The sequence below is a fragment of the Bicyclus anynana genome, chromosome 16, assembly GCF_947172395.1.
Source record: "Bicyclus anynana chromosome 16, ilBicAnyn1.1, whole genome shotgun sequence".
NCBI classification, from domain to species: Eukaryota; Metazoa; Arthropoda; class Insecta; order Lepidoptera; family Nymphalidae; genus Bicyclus; species Bicyclus anynana.
The window spans coordinates 11,881,941-11,888,949 of NC_069098.1; positions in this window are offsets into that span (position 1 = coordinate 11,881,941).

The following is a 7,009-nucleotide window of genomic DNA, read 5'->3' on the forward strand; positions in this document are numbered from 1 at the left end:
GGAACGCTAAATCGCTTGGCGGTACGTCTTTGTCGGTAGAGTGGTAACTAGCCACGGCCGAAGCCTCCCACCGTCTTGTAAATCCACCGCGCATACCACTGCGCCACGGAGGCCGTCGATTGTTGTGTATACCAGTCAACTGGATTGGTTGCGTCATGAGCTCGTACACCGTTGGTTGATGTTCTGATGTTCACAGGGCAGCACTTTATAGGCAGCTGGTTATAGGAAATGGTTTTCCATTTATTACCATCAGAAACCCCCCAGGTGGACCGAGAACATCAAGCGGGTTGCAGGAATCAGCTGGATGCTCGCGGCTCGAGGCCGTTTTGTTTGGATGTCCATGCAAGAAGCCTATTTCCAGCAGTGGACGTCCATCGGCTGTTAATGATGATGATGATGATGATCATCAATGATCTGTGAATTAGTTCTATAATTATGATTATGATATCATTTTTTTTTTTACTAGCTGGCGCTTTAAGTCCTTCTGACGTATTGTAATGACGATCTAGTCTAAGATTAGTGATTACGGCCTCCTCTATTAGAGAACTAGCTGACGCCACGCGGTTTCACCCGCGTGGTTCCCGTTCCCATAGAAATATGGGGATGATATATAGCCTATAGCCTTCCTCGATAAATGGGCTATCTAACACGGGGCAGATGTCGATGAAGCCTCATTAGCGGTTAGGAGGATGGATTCGACGCTGAGAGGTCATGGTCATGGGTTCGATCCCCATTCGTTGGGCCATTGTCGTACCCATCTTCTAACAGTCTGGAGAGCAAGGGAATGTTGATTTAAAAAATCGTCGAGGCAGAGTCGTACCACTCTATCGGTGGGTCGTAAGACATAAAGAATTTTACCGGCAAATATTGGTTACTTAAAGCAGAAGACCAGTTAAAATGGTAGCACCTGGGGGAGGTCACCTCATTGGGTTATTCATTTAAATAAAAGACAAAAAGAAACTTCTAAATTACAATGCAAAATAAAATTAATAAAAAAAGATACCTAGATAAAAATTGTCAACTCTATTAAAAAGAATCTAAAGGCTTTTTACTTATTTATTTAAATGAAAAATATATTATATCTAAAGACCTAAATACGTTGCGTACGTACTTAATGTACTTATTTAGTAACTAGCTGACGCCGCGCGGTTTCACACGCGTGGTTCTCGTTCCCGTAGGAATAGGGGATAATTTACAGCCTATAGCCTTTCTCGATAAATGGGCTATCTAACACTGAAAGAATTTTTCAAATCGGACCAGTAGTTCCTAAGATTAGCGCGTTCAATCAAACAAACAAACAAACTCTTCAGCTTTATAATATCAGCATAGATGGAGGTTTTACCTAAAAGCCTTTTGGAAAAATTATGTATGAAAATTACCTATTTCATTTTAAACCCAGGATTCGAACGCAAGACCTCAAGAGCCTAAAACAGTATATTAATACTTCGTATTGGATCCATACTGCATAACGCCGTCCGATCCAATTCACAGTTCAAAGGTTATAGGATCTTTGCCAAGCCAACTGGCCGAGTGGGTGAACTCATATAGCATAATATTATGTTATCTCCTGCTTGTTTATATAATATTTATTATAGCATGCCTAGATGTGGCGTTTCCTTTCAATAATATTACATACGTATATTGTGACTAAACCCTCATTCGCACGAGAGCTTTTTTAACGGACGTTAAAAAAGCGTACAAATACAACAAATGCATTCTCAAGTATATGTTCACACGACGATTTTTTTCGAGCAGCTCTGCATTTTCAATTTTGGGCGTAAGAAATAGACCTTAATTTAACTTCATACTATATTTAATGAACCGTCGGGAGTGTAACGGAACCTTCCCTCCCCACCACTCAACCCCTCTCCAAGCGCGCGATGCGAGCAGCTGCGCGTCGCGCCGCTTCGCAGTTTGGATCGTGCTCCGTTGCAAGAACCAGCTCATGACTAAGGGCCCCGTATGGGTTCGAAACTAGTAGAGTAGTAGGGTACTCCGATCTAATATCACGTGAGTTTTAGCTGTGTTTCATAATCAATTAATATATTTGAACGCAAAAAAATTCTCATGCTAATGAAGGAACTCCGCTAGTAGTGAAAATTCTAACTACTTACCCTTTAATTTATTTATTATGGAAAATCAACCGCTAATACATTAAATACATGCTTACATTTAATTACATTGATATATTATGTTAATGTTAGCTACTCACAACATTTACAATTTTCCAATGATACCACCACAGTCTGTATCATCATTCAAAGTTATGATATCATTGTCAAGTAAAAGAAAATACGAAAAGGCACTTGTATCTAAAATAAATCAATAGAAGTTTTAAGAATCCATATAAAATTCCCAATACATCCATTGGACGCAATATCAAACTTAACCACCCACACCGTGTTTCTATTGAGACACTATTTGTTTTAATGCCCCATGGGTCCAGTGGTTAATCTGCTCGGCTATGAGTCTTGCGGATACATATCTTGGGATATGCAATGAATATGGGAATAATAGGTTTTATTTTATTATTTTAACGCAGCAGCCCAAAGTTGAAAAGTTGTTTTTTTTATTCTTTACAAGTTAACCCTTGACTACAATCTCACCTGATGGTAAGTGATGATGCAGTCTGAGAGATCCTGGAGGAGGATGAAAATCCACACGGTTACTACACGGCATCGTACCGGAACGCTAAATCGCTTGGCGGTACGTCTTTGCCGGTAGGGTGGTAACTAGCCACCAGCCACAATCCTATGCCACGTAGAGCATATTAAGCCGTAGTGGGTCTAACTCACACACAGCTCTCAAAAGGCTATTTTAATAGTCCTACAGTGGCCTATAATTGGCTGATAACTCCTCAGAAGAAGCCTTAAAATCTTAGCGGTAAAGGGGCCGAACTCATCTCCGAGAAGTGATTGTGAGTGACGATCCCAGTCCGCTGTACTAAATTGTAGTACCCAATTTTAACACAGTCTTTTCCGACTAATTGGAGAGGGATGGTAATATCGAACATATTTAAAATATGGCAAACATTCTGTCAAGAAAAAAGCTGAATAAAAAATACATCAATAGGAAGAAACTAAATGAATCCATAGAAAGTTGCATGCATCCATTCGAAGGGTCATCACTCACATACGCCCACACCATGTCGGTATCGAGACACCATTTATAAGGGACAGCGCACAGACAGACCAATTTATATAGAACATAAACGAGGGATGGTATAATTGAATGTAAAAAATCGTCTCTGCCAGGGGAAAGAACGAGGGGCGCCACGGTTCTATAATTTTAATATTAAATGACATAGAGCATACGGTGTCGTCACTAATTTTGTTACAGCCCTTGTTTACGAGTTATTTATTGCGTAGGTAATTATGTATAAGTGGAATTAATTGTTTTTAAATTAAGCTAAAAGTGAGTTGGGTGCTAAATATACTTAAATAATAAACTTCCTGCGAAAGTGTTGTCGCTGGGGCCGAAATTCTTGTGGAATGTATTCAATCTATATTGATTGCCCCATTATTAGTAGTTTTTAGTATTTCTTCTCCTATAAACAAAATAAAATTTGGAGTTTACCCCACCACGCTCTTCCAATGTGAGTAAGGGAGGATGGAAACAGGTTTCCATGTCGCACGCCTCCCCGCTATATAGTGGGAGGCTTTAGCCGTGGCTAGTTACCATCCTACCGACAAAGACGTACCGCCAAGCGAGTTAGCGTTCCGGTACGATGCCGTGTAGAAACCGAAAGGGGTGTGGATTTTCATCCTCCTCCTAACAAGTTAGCCCGCTTCCATCTTAGACTGCATCATCACTTACCATCAGGTGAGATTGTAGTCAAGGGTAGTGATATTGTACCAATTCCTTTTTCAGGTACTGACTTTTTCTTTAGTTCACAACCACAGAAAACATGTGACACAACACAAATTATTTGTCCTGTCATTTTACTACTACCTATACCCCTATCTTAGTAATCTAATAGCGGACGCCCGCGACTTCGTCCGCCCTTAGGCCTTTTTAACCCAGCCTTTACAAAAGTATCGCTGTAAAAATGGAGTAACTTCTCCCGTTTTCCCAACATTTCCCATCACTGCTCTACTCCTATTGATTGTAGCGTGATGAAAAGTATACTACAACCAGCCTAGGAGTTTGAAGAATTGTACCAGGTTTCGTTAAAATCCGTCGAGTGCTTTTTGTTTTTAGACAAAAATTTTACTGATTGCATTTTTGGCATCAGTATGGATCACTAATCACCCTTGATAGTTATTTTGGAAATATATTTCATATACAGAATTGACCTCTCTACAGATTTATTATAAGTATAGATAACGATATCACGTTAAAGCCCTTGCCGGTAATTTTTTGATGGACACGCCAGAAAAAAGTTATTTTTGAAAGAACAAATAAATTATAAAACAAATTAGTAGGTATCGTCCACTTTGTAGAACGTTTGCCTGGCTCTTAATAGTCATTTCATATATAGATAGTAATGTCCGTCCGTCACAAAGGGTGACACAGCTCCTGAGTAGGATTATTGAGTACCGGGAGCTTTGACGGTAGCATCGCAGGCAATATTAAATATTCAGCCCATGAATGGATTCCCGCGACTTACTGCGGCGGCATTGTTATAGGATTTGGTTACACTTTCCTGGTATCAGAGATATATAATATTAGATAGATACGAGTATGTACCAGTAGCGAAGGCAGAAATTTTGTAATAGGTAACCCGATCATGTGTTATTTAGTCATACGCGCAGACGTTTATTGTAAAGATTGTAGATATGCTGTGCTGAAATAATACCTATTTCGAGCGTATAAAATAAATTATGATTATGAATATGAACGAGTATGTATGGATTTTTAAAATAATGGGAATATTTTAAAAATCCATACATCCCGCATCCATACCCATCCTATGGCCATCAATACATCCCATTGCCGCTAGGAATCGAGTTGTTTAGAGTACTCGCTTCTGGTATGTACCTATGGATACTGCCTCGTAGGTAGGCATAGGCTTCGGATTTTGGAGGCCATTGGAGGCCATTCGATCAGCTTCCAGGAAATAAAACTATAAGAAATTGCAATTGTTATTAATTGTAAATTATAATACTGTATGACTTTTTCAAAAGAGCAACTGTTGAGTTTCTTGCCGGTATCTTCTCAGCAGAACCTGCCTTCCGAACCGGTTGTAGAATCTTTACAAATAGTCAACTGACGTGTCAAAAGTAAACTGAGCCTACTTGAAATAAATGATTTTTGATTTTTGATAACAAGCTCCTGGATTCGAGCCCTAAGTCGTTTTTTTAGATGGATGATATAGGTTTTATATTACATTACGGCACATATGCGTAATGAGATACATTATGATATTGAATTTGGTGAAATAAGCGATACTTTACGAGCAAATCTATACTAATATTATAAAGAGGTAAAGTTTGTAAGTTTGTAACATTCTTTAAATGGGGTAATCTTCGGAACTACTGATCGGATTTCAAAAATTCTTTCACCAGTAGAATGCTACGTTATCGAGGAGTGCTATAGGCTATATTATATATAGGTTGTGTTATAAAATTATATAAAATTGAAGTCTCAAGCATTAGCTGCTGCTATATTATGGATTGTATCATAATATAATAGTTTTGTTGTAATACTCGGCTGTATTGACTTAAAGTGTGTGAGCATTCTAATATCCTTTAGAAGCTCGGGTAAGATTTGGGACCGACCGAAAACTTTAGGGTGTATAGGTACCAGTATCCAAACTACTAGTTTAGATATTGTTTCCGTAAGTCCTTCGTGGGAATAAAACTAAGGGTTATTGTAAGTATACCATACTTACCTACTATCAGTCCATGTTTATAGGTTGTTTGGATCCAGTCTATACAAGATCGTTGCCAGGGGCGAAAATAGATATTATGGATGATAAAAAAAATACATTCAAGAAGGTACAATCAAGAGCATAAGGTTTGACACTTGTGACGCTAGTCTAGTAGGTATATAAAATTTATGTTGGCAGCCGTTCTCTCTAATTTGGCTGACGCTCTTTCACGCGTCTCAATCTGGCCGTGTGGCGCGGTTCATCCACCCAGGTTTCTACACGGCCATGGCATGGATGTTTACTACCAGCTTGATGTATTTATACATTAAATCTATAAATTATCTAAAATCAGCTATCATATGCTAGCCACCATCCGATAAGCCCACATGCCTGCAGCGCTATCGGCTAGACGTCCGATAAAACTGAGTCGCGATGTGCATGACATCATGCCGATCGCGACCAACACACGACCACTTACTTGATCGTCAGTGGCTGACATTACTACATGTAGCTATACGTGTTGTGGGTAAACCCCTTCGTGACAACCCTTTGTGGATATCATACAGTAGGTAGATGACAGTTATTAGTTGATTTGATGATTATTTTAAAGACCAAATAAGTGAATAGGCCAGCTGGTCTTTGCATTTAGATTCCTTTACATATAGTTTTGTTTCTTTTTAAATCACCAAAGAAAAGAAGTTTTAGTTTCGCTTCAAAGTGAAGAACTTAGGTTCGAGTAAACAAGTTATATTTCAGCTGTAATATAGGTAATATAAATATTTAATCCCAACAAGTTATTTTAGACCTTATTATGTAAACTTTAGCATATCAAATCGTATAATTCTGTTAAGTCTTAATAATGAAATAGCGTATGCATTAGGCTACTTCGTAAAGGAAACGTCGGGCCTTAAGATCAGCCTGCTAAATGTGCGGAGGACAATCATGCTTGGGGAACAGCAATTGGAGTAGAGAAACTTTTATGTAAAAAAAAAATAATTTTATATAAAAAAAACTGTGTAGGTAGGTTAAGGTGTCAGTGTTTAGGTTGTAACCACTGAACTAATTCAGAGATTTGTTCAATTCACTATATCAGATTTGTTTAAGGAAAAGATAAAATGGTGTTGTTATTTTAAGGTTATTTTAAGTCAGTGTTAAGGTTATAACCTGTTATTTCACTGAACTAATTCAGGTATTTGT